General features: G+C 46.4%; 2 long non-coding RNA genes across 6 annotated transcripts in view; one reads left to right on the forward strand and one right to left on the reverse strand.

The window, feature by feature from the left end:
- Positions 1-769: 769 nt before the first annotated feature.
- Positions 770-10,380, forward strand: LOC119150539. 2 transcript variants are annotated; one of them, XR_005105110.1, is made up of 7 exons: positions 770-912; positions 2,180-2,351; positions 2,769-2,844; positions 4,511-4,626; positions 7,272-7,392; positions 8,049-8,172; positions 9,038-10,380. It is a non-coding gene; the product is annotated as an uncharacterized LOC119150539 (long non-coding RNA). The 2 variants fall into 2 exon arrangements; XR_005105111.1 differs by having other exon boundaries at positions 8,108-8,172.
- Positions 10,381-16,149: 5,769 nt separating this feature from the next.
- Positions 16,150-24,242, reverse strand: part of LOC119150325 — a 46,267-nt gene continuing 38,174 nt past the window's right edge. For 2 of the 4 annotated variants that reach the window (XR_005105018.1, XR_005105016.1), the window contains exon 4: positions 16,150-21,774. This is a non-coding gene — a long non-coding RNA (uncharacterized LOC119150325). The remainder of the gene's footprint in view (positions 21,775-24,242) is intronic. The other 2 variants (XR_005105019.1, XR_005105017.1) reach the window with 2 other exon arrangements.

A 24,242-nucleotide genomic window follows, 5' to 3' on the forward strand; every position in this document is an offset into this window, starting at 1 on the left:
GAGGGCTGCGCGCCTTGGCCCGCTGCTATAAACACGTTGGGACTTTCTCTTTTAATGGATGGTATTTAGATTCTGCACGGGGCTTGTTTAACATGCACGTTTGCCAGAGTCCTCAAACATCACGGGGCACACAAGACAAATTGCCTTTTTGTCAGAGCAGCGTGGAGGGCAGGAAAAAAGCACTGAGCTATCCCAGCTCGGTTTTACCTCCCTGCTCCCCCCCCGCCATCCCCCTCCACCCCTTTTTCTGGGAGATCAATAACAGCAAAAGCCAGAGGGTGTTGTGGGGCAGGATTTCCAACAAGTAGAAGTGGAATTAATAAGGATAACATACTTCAAAGATACATATATATATGTATATATACACGCATATATATTTTGCCTTAAGTTTCAGAGTTTACATACAGTTGCCTGCACAGAGGCTTGGGGAGAAGGGGGGCTAGTGCACGCAGCCCTGTCGCAGGGCTCACCGCCGCTAACCACACCGGTGATACGCGCAGGGCACTTACAGCTCGGGTGCGCGGCTGCATGTGCTATAAAACAAAGCCAAAAAACACACGTTGCCTTTGATCTGAGCCATCTTTCCATCAATAACTTCTTTCTCGCCACAGATAGATGCCTGGTGTTGCAGCGCCAGGTAACGCGGGCCCTGCTCCACCCGATCCTGCCCTACATCCTCCCCCTTCACATCCACCCCCTCCCCTCCGGGCATTAACATTTCGCAATTAACTCTCTCTGGCATATTTAGAAATGTGAGGTTTGGGGTATTTGGTGACTGAAGTCTGGATGTTCCCCTCTTTGTGTCCTCCAGCTGGAATGGAGAAACGAGCCTCCCTCTAACGAGACACGCGGTCCTCGAGCATCCCCAGACCGACTGCACGGCGGCCGCTGGGCCTGCAGGTCAATACACATGTAAGTGCGCTTTTTTTTTTTTTCCCATGTCCTTCCCTAAGCTTTAAAAATCATAGTGCTGCTTTTAAACAAAGCAGAGATTATATACTTTGCCTCAATACCCCCCTCGGTTTTGGGTTTTGGGGTTTTTTTTGGTGTGTGGGGGAGGGGACATCAGAAAAATGCCGTCATAAAAATAATAGGCAAGGCTGTAATTTAAAGACAGAAAGAAAGAAAAATGTGATTATATAACACATCCTGCAGTAATCAATTTTACCTCCAATATCTGCTTTTGTTTTCAAAATGCTAAATAAACAATACATAATGCATCCCTCATCAGCCAAAACCATGAGGGCTCTGTGCTCAAATAACAGGAAACATATTCAATTTTCCTAACAGAAGACAGTTCATTAAGCTGTGCCACATCAAATAAAACTTTAATTTCTCCAGCATCAGAGTCGCAATGAAAGCAATTGAGGAAGATGAGCCATATGGTACTTCTATCAGCAAACACATATTGCTCATTCCCCCAAAGTTTTCTAATTCTGCTCCCCAGACCTGTGTAATATAGATAATGTGCTCTGAGCGCAGCAACCATGAGCTATCTGGTGTACACTTCTAATACTGTATTTAATGGGAAATAATGAATCATAAAAGCCTGCAGAAGACGGCTTTTGCTAACCTAAATCTCAGCTGTAATTTCATTGTTCTGTGCCTAAGATGCTGTTTGCCCTTTTCAAACAACAGCAGTTGAACATAATTATGCTGCTACAAACCTGGGCTGCAAAAAGCAAGCCTTCCTAATATAACCAAGTTTTTATTAACTCTTGAAATCCTGAGCTTGGGGCAACTGCAGGCAGAGAGCTGGCTGGCAGGTTTTAGGGTTCATTAAAGCACACATATGCCTACAGCCCGGTTTCCAGCACGTAGCCCCACAAATTAAATTGATGGCTCTCACATCGGGCCAAAAAAGCAACAGGAGAAGCCTATGAAAAATTAGGAAATCTTCTTGACATCGGGAAATCCGACACTTGTCTGCTCTAACATCTGTAAGTGCCAAAGCCGTATAACCTAGTAAGAGGGGGATTTTTCTTTTTTAAAAAGGTAAGTCTATTTTTCTTCTTGCCAGATGCAAAAATTGCAATTACTGCCTTGAGTAAAGGGCCCTCTAAACTTTATGGTGTTTATCCTCCGTTTATAAATCCATAACGATCTATTTAATGATATCATAAGGTTAGAAGTTAAACAGTACTGTATTTTCTCTCCCTTTTTCTCCTCTGCCTCTTAGAAAGTAACCTGTGTCTTTCCGAGAGAGGGTCGGGGTTGTGTTCTGAAGAAGCCTGTAGGTAAGAGACATCCCGGTATTCGCACAGGAGGATGCATAAGGCAGAGACGAGAATATAAAGGTATTATTTTGACGTGACGAGCTCTGCTTGGAAAATGTCTTTAACTCATCTGAAGTAAGCCTCTCCCCCCCCCCCCCAAAAAAAAAATTAAAAAATATTAGGGGGCTAATTTAAAACATCGCCTAGATATGCTACTTATACATATTGAAAACATATTTTAGTGGCTGTGTTTGTTTTGGCAATATATGAACCAAAAAACCTCAATTAAATTAAAAAGAGCGACTTTTAAAAGTTAGAGATTGCCTTTTAAAAGCTTATTAAAATCAGCATGTTAGATGTCTGTCTTTGAATTAGCTCAGAGGCTTGATTGCTTTCATTAAAGCTGCCTGTTTGGGTGTTGCTTGGTGAATGTTCAAGTCTGTTTTTCTCCCCCCTTCTCCCCCCCGCCCCGAGCTGCTCCTTGCTACTTGTCAACTTGGATTTTCCCTCCAAATTTGAAAGCAAAACTCCAATTATTTTTTTTTTTTTTAGAGAAGCAACAGCCACCCCCCTTGCAAAGCATCACAACAAAAACCGTCAGCAACCCGAGCCGGAGAGAGACCAACAGGTAAAAAAAAAATAATTAAAAAATCGCTAAAAAAAATATACCAAAAGACACCCCGCTGACCAAACCAACCCCCCCAAAAACCCCACCCCAAGCCACCCAAAAAAACCCCAAGCCATCACATTGCTCATAGCCCATGAATGCCTTAAAAACAAATGTTTAAACAGTTGTTTTTTTTTTTTTTTTTTGAAGCTGCGGCAGAAAACCTCTGCATGCTCCAATGGGTTACAATAACAATGCTCTATTGCAATGTAAAACAAGCTGGAGGAGAAAAAGGTGCTTTTTGTTACCATTTTATCAAAGCTGTTCATCTTCTAGCTGCAGGCAGCATTTTGCTGGAATTGCAGATATTTCTCTGTCCGGGCTCCTTTGTTTGTGCATCTCATTTGCATATATTTATCTCCAGCTGAGGGTGCTTTCAGCTCATTAAGGCCTCCCCTCGCATTATTTCATAAGCCAGCTGCTAGGAGGGATTTCACCTGTGGTGACTGAGAAAAGAGGGGTGAAAAAACCAAATTCTTCATAAAAAAAAAACCACCAACAACCAACAAAAAAACACCCAACAAAAAAAAAACCAACAACCAAGGAAATCTTCTGACTCTCTTCCCCTATAAATGGGCACCATTTGTGTTAAACAGCCTCTTGTCATGATAGATGCCTCCTGGGGTCAGGGGGGAAAGTTGATTTGAAGGTCAGCAGTAAAACAACAGACAAACCAGACGCCAAACTGGTTCCTTAGCTGTCGGTGGGAGCAGCGGTACAACCAGGTCTTGAACCTTTTTCAACCTCTAATAAAACAGGGGAAGAATCTGAAGTGGAGTAACCAGGCCCCAGAGGAAAAAAAAAAAAAAAAAAAAAAGAAATCCCCCACCACAAATAATATCAATATCGAGCAGTAACGGGAAACAACGGGGCAGCTCTCGGCGTTACGGGCACGCCGCTATTGTTTCAAGAGCCAGGGAATTAATTCCACTTATTTATTTAAGGCGTGTCAACTCGCTGCCTAAACCTGTTTCGGTGTCAAGATGAATAAAACTTTTATGGCTCATAAAATAGAGCCATTCATCTCAATGGTCTTTGTGGTGCCTGGGTTGTGTTGTGGTTTTTTTTTTTTTTTTTCCTTTTTTTTTTTCCCCCTTCTCCTCCTGGCAGGCTGAGCTGGGCCGAATTCTCGGCGTCCTGGCGCTACCACCTTGCTCGTAGGAGCAAAAAAAAGAAAAAAAAAATTTGGATGGGACATGGCAAGCTAAACTTTTGGGTTTGATTACAGATGGTAAACGTTAATTCATCATAATCACACGCAACGCCCCCCCCTCCTTTAGCCCCATCCTAAAATCTACAATGAATTTACGTCATCTATATGGAGCTTTGGACCAACAGGTAATATAATACAATAAAGTGTGCTTTTTATCAGGAAAAAAAAATTCCCATTAATTATAGTTCATGACTACTCTAAACCAAATGTTCAAATAGTAGTTGGAAATGATGCATAAAATCTCAGCATGTTCTGATAGGTTATAGAGTCAGTGGTTTATTGCAATGTAAAACAAGCCACAGGAAGAGAGGGTGGTTTTGTTTACCATTTTCATCAAAGCTGTTCATCATGTTGATATACTTATGCTATATCGTGACCCCTACATACGTTGCATTTCATTTATTTATTTTCCAGGTTGTTGCCACTTTTGCTGCCTTCGCCTCGGAGGAGGCGAGTAATGTTGCAGCCCCTCAGAAATACATCTCTTATGCCCCGAATTTCTGCTGACCAACCAACCAGTAGATTCAGACGTAAGGAGTATTTATTATTGTCGAGTAAGGTTTTCTTTTTACTTAATCTGAGGCAATTAGTACCTGAATAAACACAGGCCAAGTCATCTACCTCCTCGAAAGGTAATTAGACTTGAAAAGCGCTGCTTGGCTGTACCCAAGCAAAGCACATCTCTGATCAAAAAGCTTTGGAGATTCATCCCTATTCCCTTTTGCCCCAGAAAACCTTGTCTAAAATCCCTCTAACTTTGGATTTCTCGCCCCCGCCAAACCCGGTTGCCGCTCTCTCCCCCGCCCCTCCCCTCCCCAAATCTTTAACCCCGCTTCTCATTTTTCTTTGCCCCTAATCTAATCGCTAATTCCTTGGCTCGGCCAAATAGTTAAAAATGTGAAGTGCTGCTCGTGGTTCCTGCCGCCTCCCCCTCGTATCTGTCTCTGTTTATGGAACGGGCCCTGGTTTCCTCCTGCTCGCCTTCAGCTGGAGGTCTGCAGGTCAGGAGACTGTAAATACACACCGCGCTGCCCTGGCCCATAAATCTGAGCAAAGGGCAGCCTTATATATTCAGATAAGGGATGCTGGGGGGAGCAACAAAAATGGGAGAAGGGGACAGGCGGGCTCGGTGGCAGAGGAGGCGCTTTGCTGGGGACAAACCCTACGGTGCCGGCAGGGCAGAGGGGGAAAAGCGCCTGCTGCCACGCAGGATGTGCCAGCCAGAGATGAATCTGAAAAATGTTTGCCCTTCTCACACCCCGCCTTGTTTATATATAAATCATTGCAAAATGCATTTTATTACCTTTGGGGCAACGAAATTAAACAAGAGATTTCAATGGCTTTCTCTCCTCCAGACCTTTGTTGGTCTATTTTCTCCCCCCCCCCCCCCCCGCCTTTTATTTCCAGCACCTCCGAAGCTTTCAAGGGAACAGTCCCCCCTGTTATTGCTTCTCAGTTCCAAGGTCTTAGAATAAATAACATTGTTATTACTCACTTCACCAATTTCCAAGAAGAAATATTGCTGCAGCAAATGCGAGCAGCACTAATATTTGCAAAGTGATAAATGGATTGTTACATACCTTCCCGTCTGTGTGGCCTCCAGCCATCCTCCGGCCGGCTACATCCCTCCTTGGGGCAGAGGGAGGGTGCCTTTGAACTTAGCGGGGTCCAGACACTTTGTGCCTCGCACCAGAGCCTGCCCCCAGCCCCCTCCCTTGCCCTTGGATGGAGAGAGAATTTTCAATGGCAGGACCACAGGACGGGGGAAAGCAGGAGCCGCATACCGGCACCCAGCAGCCCAGTGAGGATGCTTTTGGCATTCTGGTTTGGTGGGTGGTGTTGGTGCTGGGTGCTGCAGGCAGAGGGGTGAGAGGGTTGGGGTGCCCTTGCGGCACTGCAGCTGCCCCCTGCCCTCCCCAGCCCTGGCCAGCGCTGGCACAACCACTCTGCCACAGGGTACCACGTCCCCTGTGTCACAGCGAGATCACCTACCCTCCTCCGGCTGCAGGCGACGAGCAAAGTGGGCAGAGAAAGGCTTGTGGAGGAGAAAAATTTGTTTTCATATTGCCCCCACTCTGTTCCCAAAAATCCCCGCTGCCTGAATGGAACCACAGTGAATACCTGCGGTGGCAGGGGTACAGATGCCTGGTGTGGCGAAACCTGGAAGGACGTATTCCCTGCCACCACTGCCCTTGCTGTTCATTAAATCTCATTAATTCTCATGAAATTCCCAGCAAACTTTCTTAACCAAAGCTGAGGTTGGGGAGGTGCTGAGGCCGGGAGAAGTCTGCTGGCCTTCTCACCCCAAACCTGGTGGCTCACTGCATCATTTCTGAGCTTCAAAAGAGGTGGCAATCAGGAAATTCACACTTGAATAATTAAAAAACAATGAAATTGTGGATTTCTTTTTTAATTAGCAGTTTTATCTAGCTCTAAGACATGGTTTGGGCTTCTTAATTTTATTTAAAACAAAACCCCCAAATCAAATTATTCCTGGGACATGAGTCATGCTGAAAACCGCTCTGAATGTGTGGTAATTAAAAACAAAGCAAAACATTTTGCTTCGGGCCCACAAAGAGCAACCTGCTGATGTTTCGTAGGCCAAGTCTGTTGTGTTTCCAGTCCATGGCCAACGGGAGAGGGGCTGGGAGGGTTTGGTTGGTCGGTTGGAATTCCTTGGCTGGGACTAGCACCTCCACCTCAGGTTATCCAGGCACCGCAGGTGATGTAAAGGTTTGCTCTGCCTGCACAGGGCACAACTGAGCTGCTCCAGGAGCATCGTCCCCATCCCCCAGTGCTGGTGCAGCATCATCTGTGTGGCTGGGGTACCACCAGGAGAAAGGGGTGCCAGCATCCTGCATCACGCCACTCCTCCTGGCATTTTCTCCCTGTACTGCCCCTGTACTTCGTAGGGGGCTGGCAGAAGCCCTAGGAGAGACTCCCTGGTGTGTGCAGGTCTCACGTGGAGGTTAAAACCAGCGTTATCAGCATCTACGTGGTGCCAGCTTGAGATGGGAGGAGGTGAAAGCTGTGTGTGAAGGGTTCAGCAGCCTGGGGGGGGAGGGGCTGGCACAGCCTGGCAGTGCCTGTGCCCAAGGGGATGGGGACAGTGGTAGGCTGAAAGGCTGGGGCTGTATATTTGGTTGTTTTTTTCCTAATACCTTGATCCATAAAGGAAAGAACAGAACTCCAGGATCGCAGAAAGAGAACCACCCAGAAACTGTGGGCAACGGTATGGAAGGGTCGATCAGAAGAGATGGCAAAAATACATCTGCCAGTTTTTCCTCCTGACCAAGGTAAATACCATCTTTTCTTTTTTAGAAGATGAGAAAAACTGAAAGGAAGGCCGTAAGTTCCAGATAAGGATAGAAAGTCCTTTGGGGTGGGTTTTCCTGCAAAATATATGCAGTTCAATAGTATTATAGAAAAAGTGATAGTTTGTGTTGGTTTCTTATCAAGAAATATACAAATGTTCCATAAAACCCTCTCATAAATGTATATATCCATGTGTATATTTACACAGCTGTAATATATGTAATTATATATAATTATATGTATAATACATAATAATATATGTAATATATGTCATTATATGTACATGTCTGTGTGCATACAGACATACATATGTATGTGTGTACATAAGTACATGCGTACTTATGTATATGTAGTTGTGTATCTATAGTTGTTGCCTACTTATAGCTGTACAAAGGTACACACATTAATATGCACACATGTACACACACATACACAGATGTACACCCACACATACTTGTACACGTTGTATGCACACCTGAAACCCCAGCTTGCCACAAATGAAACATAACAAGGGCTGAAAAATTATTTCAGGAAAAAAGTGTTGAAAAAAGGTGAGGGGCAGTGGCATAGTGGGGAGCTATCCTACTGCTCGGAAACATCCAAAACCTCCCTGAACTCTTCCCGGCACCTTTCCCAGCTCCAGGAGCAGGGCTGGGAATGCCTCAAGACCATGTTTTCTTGTGTGATTCCTGCCAGGCAGGAAACCCTGCGAGAGCCGCGCTGCTTGTGCTGTTCCGCTTCCAGCCCCAGGAAGCACACAGGTAAGAAGAAAAATCAAAATAATTTAATATATACAAAACATCTATGTTTGTATAAACAGCAAGCTTTGAAAAGGGGGAAAAAAATCAGTCTTCATTTTTCATTATTTCTTTTCCTCACACACACACAAAAAAAAAAAAAAAGAAAAAAAAAAGTCAAGGCAGTTCTTATTTTATCCAGACCAGTTCATAAATTCCAAGTCATAAATCCACATGATATCCTGGGCTGCTGGATTTTGCATTTGGAGCTCAGAAAGACTGATAGCTGAAAGATTTATAAAATCCCAGGTAGCCGGAGTGCTCCCTATTGGCTCCACATCTGAGGCGTCCCCGCGTCCTGCTTAGCCCCGCGAGCTGGATGTATGGGATATATTGTGCTCAGGCAGCAGCTCCCCCCATCTCCTATTTTCAGCTGTGGTGAGGGCTAAAATCTGGTCATTTGGGGTGGCTGGGTCCTGTTTAGGGACTCCTCTGTGCAGACATGGGGTGACAGGCACAAGCTGGGGATGCCAGGAGCCTGCTGCTGCCCCGTGCAAAACTACACTGTGGGTCGTGTCCTGGATGTACGATTTAGCTTGCGTGGCAGCCCTGACCATAAACAGCAGAACTGGTTCAGCTGCCTTGGCGATACATTTGATTTTGTTCCTTGCACCCTCACTGAATAGGAGTGACTGTTCGGTAAGAACAGGGCATCACTGCTGGGTGGTACTTGGAGGAGGACAGGACCAGCCCCTTAGCAAGAAAATGGTAACTGAGATGCCTCAGACAAAGTACACACTGCAAGCAATTCAGCCTGCAAAGCAGCACGTTCCCGCTCCCCAAAGAGCACTGAAGGACGCTGATGTGTTGGTTTTTTACTTTTTCATAGGTTCAGTGGATGCTGCACATGAGACCATGTGTACTGGGACAAAAAGTGCCTCCAAACAGACCCTCTGAAGAGTGACGTGCTATTATTGGTCTGCGTCCATAGGATGCTGAAAACGTACTTAACGCCTTCCCTCCGTTACTTTCCTCTATCCTTCCTCGATGACCTTATTCGAACCTAATATTTTTCTCCAGACTTCCAATGACAGACATTTTTAATATGCTTCTGTTGCATTAATAAAAAGATTATCCCCCCCCTCCTTCTGCAGTTACAAGAGTTCCTTTATAGCTGCAAGGATATTAAATAACATCTTTGTTACCCAGAAACAAAATTATTTGCTTTATATTTCACATATTTAAATTCATGGGTCTGAATCCATTGAAGTCCAAGTGGAAAATCCTCCTTCACCCTCCTGGGGAAGGAGAGCGGAATCAACCCGAGGTCAGCTCTGTCTGTTTGGAGTTTTATTAGAAGCACATCGTCCAGCTAAATTCAGATGACTTTTGTGATTTCTTTGTTGTTTGTCTGCTTGTATTAGTGGAAATTAAGGGATTGGAAGGGTTTATACTTCCCGTGTGTTGGCGAGCATCTCTGCTTTTGAGCAGCCACCTTCGGCAAGCATCGCGCGCGGCTGGGCTTGCACGCCACAGATAGCTGCCTGCTGCCAGCACGCCTTCTCCCCACCAAATCCCCGGGTTCATCAGAAACAGTTACTCATTTAAGAGGTCAAACTAAACCAGACGCCAACAGACGGAAGCATTTACACGAGGACTATGTCAGACTCACGGCAGGAGAGGTTTTTCCTGGTTGTTCTTGAAATCCAAAGCTTTCCCAAGCCTGTTAGTGGCTCTCATGAGGTATCCTTCCCCTTCCCAAGCAGAACATATTTCTTTTTAAACCTCAAACTCCTGTGGACTATGTTTATGCCATATTTCATCTTTTCTTCCTGTTTCCCCCCACTTTATCCCTCTTTCAGCTGGCTTTGAGTCTTCCTGAGCTCCTGGCTGCCGAGCGTGGCAGCGTGGCTGCGGCGGGGGCTCAGGCTGCCTGGACCGGCCACTGCCCAGCCCACCCCGCTTCTGGGATGCACTGTTAATCCAGCCAGGCTCCACAGGAGCCTGACCTGCTTCAGGAGGGTGAATTCACTATGTTTTGCCCCTTTGGCATTCCTGGCATCTTTGGCAGCAGCATTCAGTGCCCCATAGCCACCAGGTCTGGGAGCTTTGCTTTTCTGTACATGCCCAAGTCCTCCAGTTTTATCAGTGCCATTCCTCTTGAAATGTGAAGGTGGCCTTTGCTGGTTGCTCATCAGGGAGCTTGGGCTGAAATGAACCCCGTGGTGCAGAAGAGCTACCAGAGCAGGGTGAAGGGCACATGCTCACTCGTGTCTATTGATCAGCCCCTTCCCCCTGCATCTCCACTTGTGGTGCCTTTGGAAGCAGAAGATGTCTTTCTCATACCAAACAGCGACTTGGATTGTAGAATCTGACCAAACATTATTTTTTTTGCAGTTTTAAATGTGCAAGTCATCTGAAAGTTTCCTTTTATTAAAAGCATCCACAGAAGCTCTTTTATTCCCTCTTTTCTTCTGATTCTGTTACCATTTCCCTAATTAAAAATGCTGTACAAGGACCAGTATCGAGCTATAGAAATGAAAGGTCAATACATGAACAACACTTCATTTGTAAATAATACAGCTCTGTAATCAATTATCTAATTTTCACAGAAGACGTATTAATCTAAAAGCAGAGGGTGGAGACATTTAGAGGATGTACAGAGGAGATCTTTAAATGTTAAATGTTCTTTAGCATGTGCTAAGTAAAGGGTTTGGCAGAGCGAAAATGTAGCGTGCAGCACTGACACTCCGGGGAGAGTCTTTAGGTCAAGTGATTTCTACCTTCACACCAGTTCTCCGCAGTGCTGTAAAGCCTCTCTGTTGGTAGCCGTGCGGTGCGTTAGCATTTAGGATTACAACTGTGGCAGGGAAAATACTGCAAAAAGGAAAAAAGGTCACCTCAAAAAAAAAAAAAAAAAAGTATTGTAATACGTGACTCAGCCCTCTTCGCAGCAGTTCCTGTCCATGGGCAGTGGGAAGTGAGTTCTCCCCCACTTCTTTTCCATAAAATCAGGCTCCTGGGCTGCAGGCTGGAGCTGCCATGTGCCCGCGGTGCCCTGGGCACAGTGCCACCCCAGGAACACAGCATCCCGCTGCAGCCCACGCAGGGATGCCACCTCTTCCACGGATCTCAGTGGGAATCCATGGAAGAGTTTAAAAATATGACAGTTCCTGCGTGCTGGAGATCCCGCATGTGACTTACAAACATCATTAGGGGAAATCACGGGAAAATACATTCCCTGACCTAAAACCAGCTTAGGCTTTCCATCAAATGGAAAGGAAAGCTGGGAGCTGGGTTACTTTGAACGCTTCTTTACTGAATTTGACAACATAAAGATGGTAGAAAGGGAGGGGGATGAATGTAATTTCATTTTCATTTTCGCCTGTGTGCACTGGATTTGCTGTACGTCAGTCCCGTCCTCACCCCAGACTGCCAGCTTTACAATTTCTATTGAACATATGTTGGGACTTAAGGGAAAAAAGAACTCCCCATCCGCCCCAACTCTCCCCACCCCCAGTTTTCCCCATTCGGTTGATCTCATCCCATTCCTGGCGTTGCCGTCCTCTGTCCATTGCCGGCTGGGAGGAGCGAGGAGCAGGGTGGCCGGGGAGAGCCCCGCCAATGCGAGCCCTTGTACGAGGGGAGGGTCTCCTGCCTGCTCCCCTCTGCCACAGTCCCCTCTCCCCTGCTCCCACACCTCCCGCTGGCCAAATCCCTTGCTTAGGCCAGAAGAAAGCTAAAATTAAAATAAAAATTAAAAAAAAAGCAAAAAAAAAAAAAGTGAAATGGGAATTGTTCTCAGCAGGCTTCACAAGCCACACTGGCTCCTGGGGGTCTGGTGGGTGCCCTCCCACGGAAGGAGGAGATGCCCCTCTTGGCATCGGTGAGGCTTAAGGTTACTCCAACATTTTGCCTCACTCCCCTCTGTAGGTTTTTTTTTTTTTTTCAAAAACAGAACTACACCCTCGGCAGGGGATGATTGAGCACCATCCCTGCTCCTTCCCAGCCAGCCCTAGGAGACCGGAGCAAAGACCACCAAACCCACCAGTGTGAAGGAGGCAAGGGCAAACCAGGGTGCAGGGGCCCATGATGACCCTCTCTCTGCCAGGTGACACCAAGGGTAAATCACCTTGCAAGGGCAAATCCCAGCAAACCCCTTTCTGGCACGTTCTGGCACGCTGGCAGGGGAGCTGGTGATGGAACTGGCATTGCCGAAGGGGCGGCGGGCTGGCAGGTGGTGAGCCCGTCTGCACCGCAGTGGATATTGTGGTGAAGCATGAAGGTATCCACTTCTTTGTAAAAATAAAACCTTAGGTTAGGATGAAAGGGGGGAGAGAAAAAAGAAAAAATAAAAAAGAGACTCCCTAAACCTAAATATTTCCAGGTTTGCTCACCCCCATGGGTTCGGTGCACGCTGTAGCTGCTCGAGCCACAGGGCCTTTCAAAGCACTCCACCAGCCTCCGTGCCAAAATAAATGTTACGTTACCATCAAGCAGGCAGAAGAATGAAAGCTGTAAGATGTGTGAGTGAGAAAAAAAGAGTCCAAACAGGAAAACCCCTTTCTTCTGGTTTTAAAGTCCTCAATGATCAAGGCTGTTCTGCTCACTCTGATGTAATCAGTTTGCAGATACCTAAATACATGTCCAGCCATGGAAAGTGCTCTCCCTTTGATTCCAGCAAAATCCTTTCTAATTCTCTTTAAATGTTCCAGGGCTTTTTGAAATGATTGCTATCAATGCCAACCAAATGCTTTAGATCTTTTTTTTTTTTTTGCCTGTCTTTAAATACTTGCCTTATTTTTATGCAGCCCAGTTACCACTGTACATGGAAAAAGTATCTAGAAAAGAGATCTGGTTTGCTTTAGCCTTTAGAACATATAGAGTTAGACACTTTAACCTTCTTTGTATTTACTTAGTTGCTTTAATATGATTTCTGTAACCCCCATACTTTCTTTTTTGCCATATAACTTATTAAATCTTTATAGTACAGTAGCCCCTAAACATCACATAGGTCAGGCTTTTATTACATTAGGCTCGCCGTAGCTATTCAGAAAATCATAAGTCACTTTCCTCCTAAAAGTTAAAACCCAACATCATTCGGGTGAGCTTGGACAGAGTTTGTGAGGGACCAGCTCAAAAAACCCCCTAAGCTGGTTAAAATGATAAGACTTCTTCACCCAGAAAACGACAGATCCTCTGAGGGACGAGGTCTGCAGCGCTCACCAGGGGTAGGGAGGCTGGGGGCTGGTCTGCAGTTCTCCCCACGCTCTGCGCTCACCCCGAGGTGGGTACGTGACCATCGTTTAGAGCATTTTTCCATTGCTGTGATGCCTCTTCCAGCCCAGCTTTAAACAGGCCATGAGGTGGGATCATCGAGATTCACAAAGCCCTCTCCAAATCCACGAGATTAAAGGGCAGCAAGATTTGGGGCAGCTTGGGGATATGCTATTCCTCTTCGTTTTTTCAATTTGTAGAATTATTTTTTTTAACCAACAAATGAGGGATTATTTTACATTTTCCTGGAAACTGCTTTTTTCCTTTAGTTACAAGATGCCAGGAGCTGAGGTTAGAAGAAAAAAACCCAACAAACATGTGGTTCATGAGAAAGCCACTGATGCCTGCCGTGTAGCTGGACATTTCACCTTGCAGTTAGCCATAAAATTTTACAGGTAAGTAAAACACATTGAACAAGCAGATTTATTTCCCGCCCCCTCCCCCCCCCCTTCCCCCAGCCATTTTATTCAATGCCTTTTGGTTCTTACCAGCTTTTGTTGCAAGCCACAGTCACTTCTTCATGTTATACACTGAACAACCAGTGTCCCAAGCAGGACTGTGGGGATGAAGGCCACCCCACACCATACCCCACCACCCCCGTGTCTGCTGGAAGGACACAAGGAATACGCCTGGGAGCCCAGGGCAGCAGCCATGTGTTGGGGGTGCTGGTGACACTGCTCTTGCCAAGGCACTGCCAGCAGCTCCTGCAGCCAGGAGGATGGTGCCACTACTTCCTCCACCACCGTTCCTTCACCCACCCCACCCCTGGCAGAGCCACAGCCATGCACGATTTCTCTCTGCCATAAGACCCCCACCACTCGCTGCTGCTCAGATGCCCCACGCACCCTACCCCCGCATGATGTACAGTGCCTGGCTCTGAAAAAAACCAAGGTCCAGCTAAGTCCACCCCACCTTGGTGAGGTTGCCTTGAGCAAGGGTGAGATCTCCAATGCCTGGTCCCTTCTGTCCTCGGGCAGGTTTGCACAGATGTGTGCCAGGTTCCCAGCCCTGGTGTCAAGTGTAGAAAGAAAAACCTCTTCCAAGCTTCCTTCCCAATGGGATCATTCCTGCGGCTAATGTTCCTTCATGCACTATCTGTTATGCCGTTATTAAAGCACAGCTTGCCGACAACTGGGGAAGAAATACGCTCCCCACACTGCGATGCTTCCTCCCTCCGGCTCAGGAGCAGGAACCAGGCGGCTGGGGTGGAGGGTGGCTGCCTCTCACCCGCCTTCCTCCAGATAAACTTTCCCCCCGTAGAATGAAAAATGGTCATTTGTGTTTCAGCAGACCATAAAAACCCCATTTGAAAACTTTTCAAGCCTTTTCCAAGTTGGAACTGCCTTGAAAGTCTTCAGACCACGTTGCCATATGGGTCGGAGGCATATGGTTTAACGCACGCCACACCGCTGCAACCCTCCACTTCCACAACGAGACCAGCAGCGCTGCAGGGATGTATGCGATATAGGGTGCTCCTTAACATCTCACACTTTGTGCAGCTCAATGCTGCAGCTTACTCCAGTCATTGGCCATGGTTATGCTCCCAACAAGCTGGTGAACGCTGCCCACACCTCTGGGTACATGTTGTAGTTGGAGACCAAACCAGTTCGTCTCACATGGGGCACCAATTGTCACTAGCAAGGCTGCAACAAGGCTTTTACCATCAGTCAGATTCTACTGTCCCTGCTGTTTCTCCTTCCTCCAGAGGCAAGACCAGACCACACCACTCCTCCTCCATCCAGCCCCCTCTCCCACCATCCTCGGTGCTATTTAACCCTTGGTGGGAACGAGCTGCAGCTGCGCATCATCCATGTCAATCAACCCGCTGCCTTCGTAGCAAGGCCACAGCTGCATGTTATCAGCGTTAATCAACCCACTGCCTTCATTCCTCTACAGGTACAGACAGTTCCATACACACAGAAACACGTGTCCTGCCCCCACCCTAACACGCACGTTTGGTTTTTTCATCTTGTCCAAAAAGCTCCCCAGGAAGCATTTTGAAGCAAACAAAAGGCGTACTCTGTTTCAGCTGGGAAGTTTTGCTTCGTTTCTTTGCTGTGAACCAAAACGTTTTGGATATTGGATTTTTTTTTCCTCCTTTCTTCTTGCTCTCAACACCAATTGGAGTGCTAGAACAAGAGACATTAATTTTTGGGCTTTTTGAAATGCCTTTGATCTTTTAAACTCCTGTTCCTCTCCTTCCTTTCCCTATCTTCCTTGATTTTACCTTGCCTTTCCCACTCTGGAAAAACCATATACGAAACTATATAAAACTCTTTAGTTGCCTTTCTGCAGGGTTTCAAAAATCAAGACTAATTGAAAAAGCTGATGAAACACTTTATTCAGGACGAAGGCAGGAGGAACTCTTTTCTCTTCTTGCAGTTTCTCACTTGGCTGCAGGGTTGGGTTTGGTTTTGCATCCCCAGTTAATTCTCAGAGTTAATGCTGGTGTTTCAGGACACTGAGCTGTCTGTCCAAGGTGTGCCTGCTCTGCTTTCGTGATGTAGGCTACACCAGGGCTCCACGGCACTGATGTCCTCCAGGACCAGGGCACAAAGCCCCTGTCACAATGCCACCTGTGTGGACCAGGCAGTGTGGAAGTGCCAGTATATGGTATATAGCACAGGTACACGTCGACAAACTGCGTGTTAGATCTTGCCACCTGCCCTCAATTGCTGTATTCCATCTGCTACAGGTGTCAAAGCAGGGGGAAGTTGGTTTTTTTTTTGGGGGGGGGGGGTTAAGGAGGAGAAGAGCAATAGTTTCATGGATCCAGCCGGCTCTTTGCAGGAGGGCAGCAGCGATGGGTTTTGCTCAAGGGCTGCAGAAGTGCTTGAAGGAAAGACCATCTAGCCGTGTGGTCCAGCCCAAGCGGAGCCTTCTCTCTGCACCTTCTGCATGTTGAAAGGCCTTTCATGTTGAAAGGCAAGCAGGACACTGCAATTTCTTCCACTTTGCCCCTACTGGGCATGGAAAGCTGCTCACCAGGCAGCTATGTCCCTTCCACTCATGATGAATACCCTTTTTTTGCACTTGTATAAAACCAGTACTTCAGCTTACAAATCACAAGCTGAAGATAAAACTAATAAGAAGACAATAAAAAAAAAGTCCTTCCAAGGTTGTGTCTCACAGGTTGAGAAGAACTTGTTGATACACTCATGTCCCACACATGGACCTTGTTACTCATGTTTTGCACCAACATCCAAATGCCATGTGTGAAGGTCTCCTCTTTTCTCCTTCCTTTTTTTTTTTTTTTTCCCCCTCCAATTTTTTTTGGTTTCAGGAAGAGGGAAGAAGGGGGATCTTCCAGTGAAATCCCCTCTGACCGTCACAATGTTTGGTCGTGACAGAGCTCCCTGCTGCTGGCTCGTGGCCCCATCACATGTCCTGGGCTTGAAACCAACGGGAACTTCTCGACCATATTTTCCTCCAGCTTTTCCCTGCAACAGCTCATCAGCGTGTTTCCCCACTCATCGGTAACACATAGCACTATGCTTGAACCTGACTGGAGCCCACATCTCCATCGCACAACACACAAAGAACGAACAGGCATGCTCTGTTTTGAAAACGTTCGAAAGAGGCAGCTCCTGTGGGCTGAATGTCCCTTTATTTTCCACATACCCATCTCCCCTTGTTTTCACGCTGCCAATGTACTTTCCTCTTCTACGTTATGTGACCCCCACCAAAAAAATGATAATGACAGAGGGTCTATATGGATAATGCAACACTGCTTTAAAATTCATCCAATCTGAGGTTTAAAAAGTGCCTTTCCCGCCCCCCCCCCCTTCTAAAAGGGGGTTTTTATATCCAAAGACACAAATGTAATACTCACTGCATTGTAGCTTCAGACCTTTTTTTTTTCTCCCCTACCCAACAATGGTGAAAAGATGTGATTTTTACAAGCGAATAGGAAGAAAAAGCCTGAACACACCCTGGGAACATGTTTAAGAAGTTGATTTATGTTTCATGCTGAGCCTTACACCTGCAGTTCAAGCAAAACTCAACTTTGCCGCCCCACAGAGTCTAGTTTATTAGGTATCAAGGAGTCACAAGAAGCCATGTAATTAAAACTGTAATTAACTGGAAAAGGAAAGTGCCACCTGAGTTTTGAGAGGCTGTCAATTTTATTTCCATTACAGCTCTCCTTCTGCTTCTTTTGTCTATAGGGTGTTTTTTTTTCCACCCATCTTGATAAGGAAAAACAAAGTTGTTTTTTTTTTTCTTTTTATTAACTAAAGAAGCCACCAAATTCTCTTACATCTTTACTCTTGGGGGGCGGGGGGGCGGGGGGGAAAAGTCAAGTTCTGAGCTTGGACGCAGGTTTCTCGCAGCAGCATTTACAGCTGTGTTTGCCAACAGGTGTCAAGTGTGGTCCAGGCAGAAAAAAGTCCTGAAATGTCCTACTGGTGAAGGGTCAGCTGAGTTCAAAGCCCATTTTAACAGAACATAACCAATGCCCTTTAAAAAGGGGATCGGCAGTGCCTTGTTAAAATGCATGACCTTGCTGCAGTGGGCGAGCAGAGCGCCAGGCGTCCCTGGATCCAGCATGTCCCTGCAAAGGCTGCAGATCCTGCCAGGGGCCACCGTGAGATTTCCGTGGGCAGGACAAGGCCACACGCAGCAAGACAAAAACACGCCCGGGAGAAAGATGAGGCGGTGTGACGAACCTTGTCAACCAGAGAAATTCAAAGCCAAAAGGGGCCCGATCCCCTGGCCAAAAAAAAATTTAAAAAAATCTCCCCAAAATTTGGGTGAGACGTGCTGCTATCCCTGTCCTCCCTCTGCCTTGTGCATCCACCAGGAGCACATTCCTGGGGGATCAGAAAGAGCTGCTGGAATAAAGAGACAATTATTTAATAAGGTTTAAAGAAGCAAAGACATTGGTAAACTTGATGCCGGAAAGGAAGTCGTAGTAAAATACAGTTAAAGAGTAATTACCTAAAAGGGTAAAATGATGAGAACAAAGACAGGATCTATGCTAGAGGTCTTTACAAGGGAGATTTATGAATATATATAAATTTTTGTAGAGGAGATGTTTGTCTTAGACCCGTGTATGAAAGGAGGGATTGACATTCTTCCTTCTCCATTTAACAGGTGACAAAAACCCATCAAGTGAAGTACCAGCCTTGAGAAGGGAAGTTATTATCGTAAAAAGCAATTTTCCTTGGGTGCCATTCCGATAGGCTTGGCTTTTCCTCCCCCCCCAGCCTTAATCATCTGTAGCCTCTCCCCTACTGAAACAGCCCCCGCTTGTAAGGCAGAGGTCTCGGGACCCTCCGGGTGGGAAGGTAGGTCTTGATCAGCACTAATTTGGGGAAGTGAGCCGGAGGTACCCGCAGCAGATGACATGCAGGGCTCAGCTTCTTATTCAGCTACAAGTCAGCAGGGGCACCCCCTGACCATCTGTGGTCTATAAATTACAGTAACACCGGCACACACTGCTTGTAAATCACCAATGAACAGGCTTTACCTTATGACACACTACATGAACCCTGTTGGATATTCCAATAAACTCCCATAAACCATCCGATATAAACTCTGGATTATGTTTCTTTGGGGGGCAGGAGAAAAACCCAGACTTTTCTGCACTTGCACAAACTTCTCATGGGTGAAATGAAGACGTGGCCTGAGCTGTGCTGTGTGTTTACATACCATGTTTTCTTATGAAAGAGGTATTTTCCCCACCACCATCGTTATTACTTCCAAGAGTGCATCAGCCTTGAAGTAAACAGGGTCATTCTCCTGAAATAAAACCCACAAACAAACAAAGACACCACTTATTTGAAAAATGTAGTTTAATGTGAGCCTGCACAACCTGTCCTCCATCCTTGCTGACCAAGCACAGACCGATAGCAGGAGGCTCACCCATGTCCTTTGCTTTCGGAGGAGCAAGAAGACCCAACCCATGACCTCAAACCAGCCATACCCTCAACAAAGTGAAAAATACGCCACCGTTTCTTACCACCTCTGCATCCCGAGGGCTAGAGCTGAGGCTTGCCGTCCCCAGGAGGGCAGAGCATCCCATAGGAGCTCCTCACCTGCTTCTTTCTTCCTGTGGAGTGGCTCTTTTACCCCGCTCCAGTAACAGGGCAGAAGGCTTCGTGGGCTGACACACCACCAACTTCCCCCCCCCCCCCCCCCCGAGGAGACACACTCCTGCTACCTATCTGGGTTTGGACAGCTCTTCCCTGCTGTGATGTTTCATGGAGGCCATGGCTGCGAGGAGATGCTATGAGCAGAAGTCTCGGCACGTGGCTGGCTGCTCCTCAGGACGTGGCTGGTGCTGCTGCTCCGCTGAGAAACCTGGCATTTGCCTTCAAACTTTCTCCTGAGACCCATCAAAGGACTGCTTTTGATAATTACACTATTAAGCCTGTCATCTGGGCAAAAAACCCTGTAAAATACATTACTCAGATTGTGGGGCACTCGCCAAGAAAAAAATCTGATAAATGCTATCTGACCAGCTTTTCTGCTGACCATGAACCAGTGTGGGATGCAGCATAGACAGCCAGCGACGGCTGCGTCATGACACCTTAGTGAGCTCCTCGACTGAATCTGAAATCCCAGCCCCCCTTGGGAGGCAGCGGGAGCCTTGCACTCATCTTCCTCACACGCAGCAGTGAGGCGACACTATTTGTATCTGTGTTTCTGAAGGCTATAGGGGCTGGCTTCTCACCAGGCTCTGCGTGTATGTATGGGCACGTGGGCGCATGCCTGCATCAATGCACGCTTTGAAACCCACTGGGTGACTGCGGTCAGACCGGACGGACGTCACCTCCTCATGGAGGCAGGGAACCAAGGCAGCCACGGCCACCTCCTGCCACGGCAATGGGATGAACTCAACTGCCTGTAGACATTAGAGAAGCCACATCTACAAGAGCAATCAAAGGGAAAACACCCTTTCCCACTCCCTGTGGTCATAGCATCTAGTTAATTAATACTCATTAATACTGCTCTTTTTTTTTTTTCCCCCTTTACAGCACAGCTTCCAGGCTCCAGCCAAAATTGATGCTTCCTTGTCTAAGAGATGCACACCAGTAAACATTTATTTGAATCAGAAAACAGAGGTAAACCACTGCGTCTACCAGGGTGTCCCAGGACCACCAGCACGACATGATGCCAGTGGTACCCAGCAGGTCTGCACCTGACTGAAACACTTCGAACAGTCTCTGGAGCAATTTTTAACTCACCAGAAACACACATTCGAAGCATTTCTTGAATCTAGGTTGAGCCTGTCTAGTTAGTTTAGCTTCCGGAAAAAATAGGGAATAAAATAAAGTTGATTTTTTAAATCTATTTTACTTGGGAAAAGAACCCCATTTAAACGTTACATGACATTTTCCTGGGGGAAAAAAAAAAGAGCAGGGGATAGTTTAAAATATAAACACAACTAATCCATGTCAGCTCAGACAAATGGCTTGTGATTTTGAGGCAGGGAATTTTTGCTTCATAACCATTTTAAATTGGAGATAATGTACAAGGAGCATCTTTGCAGTGCTTTTCCATCCAGCAAGTGACCCAAAAGCCCTGCATTTCACAGCGAGCAGTAAGCCCAGATCAGGTCAGGGCATCACAGCACCGAGGCTCTTCCGAGCTCACCCATGAAGATCCCCCACCTCCCAGCCATCCAGCTTCCTCCTCTACCCTTCCATCGCCCTCTCCATCCATCCCTTTCCATGCACTCCAACAAAAAGAAGTGATAGCACTATTTCTGTTTTTTAACAAGATTTGGAAAGCGTTCAAGTGCCTGACTAAGTGGTTGGAAAAAAGGAAGCAGAAGGATGTTTTGGCATCCTGCGATGTGTGCATGAAGAGCATAGACACAAACACATTGAATGCACATACTGTAAAACAAGATTACAAGGAGAGTACGAACTAATAAAAGCCTATTAAAACACCACGGATGCTATTGCTGCTCATGTGCATGCCTACGTATTAAAACAACAAATATTTTACGTGAACGTGCAGTTCAAACATAACTGATCGCAGATATAACTTTCAACAACCTTTAAATACATAATGCCATCCTGTAATTAATGGAGCCTATCCTGAAATTTGAGGGATTTATTGATACTGGCAGAAACATTTGCAAATAACTTGGGGAAGTTCATGACATACCTTCTGTCTCAAGGGATTTCATTCCTTTCTTCCCCTTTTTTCCAGCTACCATCAATAAATTCATTCAGGGCCCTTACTGTACGACAACAAATGCAGTTGGAAATCCTCAGTAGAAAGGTTGAAGAAAGTACCAACATGGAGGAAGAGCCTAGTTGTGTCTTTATTTGTTTTGTTCTCTTTCACTTCCAGTGAAATATATAGAGTGACGTCTGAGAGGATTGCTTTTGAGGTCTGCAGTGAAAGAAGAGCAAAAGAAGGTCATAGGCAAAGCAAGCTGCCAAAGGATTTTACCCAAATTCATCAGGAAAGACCATGGCCAACGTGCAAGCAAAAGGTAGGCTGTCAGCACTTCAGTGTTACCTACCAGCACGGGCCAGCCACACATGGATGGAGAGTTTACATCTTTTATGAGGCCGACTGATACAGCTGGGGGAAAAGAAACGTTTAAACAGAGCCCTTTCCTGGAGGAATGAAGGTGCCAGCATCCTCAGCCTGGGAAAGGTGCTGGTTGTTCCTTGGGTGGCCAAGGAAGAAGAGATTAATCCCGATGCTGTTGCGCACGTTCCTTGCATTCTACAGTCATGACCATTATGAAACTTGGCTGTGACCCTACATACACATATTTAAAATTTATGCACTAATGAGGATAAGAAACACCCCATCATTTTGCTGTCAGAAAGTTTCCATACCTGAGGTCTGCACGGTGCCAGCACATGGTCGTAGCACCCGCAGCATCAGATGGCAGGCTGTTTTGCTGTTACCAAGCTGCACCTAAGTCGGGTAGTGGAACGGACTGGCACGTGTTCCCCCTTGCTTGATCTTCACGTTCCTGCATGGTTTTTCTAAATATTGTAAACATTTCTTGTGAGAGACTACTTCATCACCTCACCAGGAGGCATTTCTGCCTTTGAGTGCAAGTGTATTTGTACACACTTAGATACACGGGGAGTGCAAATATATTTGTACACACTTACAACCACGGGATTAAAGACAGTAGGACAAAAAAATCACATTCATTCTAGAAAATTGTTCAATATTTTTTAAAAAATCTTTTTTTTCTATCTTTCTTCCTAGGGCCTAAATTTAAGTTACAGATCTCACATGACCAATGGCTAGCCAATTGTACAAGAAAACCCAGCAGTACCTGAAAAATACTCCAAAATGTGCTTCTGGGCCACCCGTTTCATTGTCTTGGATGCCTTGGCTATGTTCCAAGCCGCAGGCAGAGCCGGGCTGGGGTACGACTAGCTGCATACAAAATACTGGGGATGCCTCAGCCCTCTCCATAGCTTCTCCATCCCTCCCACCCGCTTCCCACTGCACAGCAACGAGCACCACAATGTTTCCTCACGCTTTACTCTCCTACATCATCAAGCATTTTCGATAAAGGATCTGTGCATCAGGAACGTAAGTGCACCTTGCTGACTCCTATCTGGCTGTGGTGGGGACTGGGTGAGCGACATGGGTATCCCGCTGGCGAGGGGCTGGAGGGTTCCTGGCTGCTCCAGGGGGAATGGGAGAACTGTGCTGATGCCGAGAGGTTGTGAAGGGCTTATCCCTCCAGCAAGGAGTTCCCTCCCAAAAATGGGCATGGGAAACAGTCAGAGTAAGCATCATGGGTTGAGATTTTCCACCTCTCAAGGGAAAATCATCTGAAATGGAATTAAAAATGAGGTTTAGCTTCTCACTTTCTCTCACTGTCTTTATCTGCTTTTATATACATCAGTTCATTCGCAAGTAATGGTTAAAAAATAATTATGAATGGTTAAAAAAATAATTATGGTGTAATAATCCACCTCTCAAATCTGTTTTGGCACCCAACTTCAGGGTGCAGCAGGGCGCCAGGGGTGTGAACTGAAGCTGCCACCCCAGGTGCCTGCAGAGGACCAACAGCAAGTGGGACCCATCACATTAGCGTCCTCCTTTATTACCATTCTTAATGGAAAAATGTTTTTTTTTTCTGGCAGGGGCATGGATAACACTGATGCTGCTGGAGGGAACAGGAAAAAACCCAAAGAAACAGCCGGACAGAATGGGCAATGGGCATTTCTGTCACAGGAAAGCCCAAGGTCTCACCCGTTGGGAGTGGAGGTCCCTTCTCCAGCCCAACTTTGTTCCAGCCTCGGTTCCCACAGTGCCAGGGTGCCGGCCCCCTGGAGCAGCGCGGGGAGCCTGCTGTGCTGCCGTTGAAGACCCGAGTGGTCAGCTGCAAGGATGAAGAAGCTGAGCTTGGGTGTCGAAGCGCTACGAGCTCAGGAGCGTTCCGGAGGAATGAGAGCTGGGCTTACATAAAACACTGACTCATGCTGAGAAATCATGAGGTTTTCAAAGATTCAGCTGAGGGATGAGCGCAATCTCAAGCTGCATGTTGCATACAAGTTAAGAGGATCCGGGGGATGCTGGGGACCTCTGAAAATCAGGCCTCAGCCCAGGGTTTTTTGAGGTCCTGCCACAGCTCCCTGGAGGAACCGAGTGCCATGTACATCCATGAAAATATGGCCCTTCGTTACTCCAAGGAAAGATGGCGTGGGCATTTCGGCTTTACTCATTGGAAAGAACTGCCCAAGATGGAGTAAATAGAAGTAAAATAACTTTTCCCTCCCCTCTTTTTTTTGTGTGTGTGTGCGCGCGCTACGATATTGAAAAGTACGTCATATAGAATATTTACTTTTTGCTGGGATATCTGAGAGTGCAAATGT

This window comes from Falco rusticolus, chromosome 6 (assembly GCF_015220075.1).
Source record: "Falco rusticolus isolate bFalRus1 chromosome 6, bFalRus1.pri, whole genome shotgun sequence".
NCBI lineage: Eukaryota > Metazoa > Chordata > Aves > Falconiformes > Falconidae > Falco > Falco rusticolus.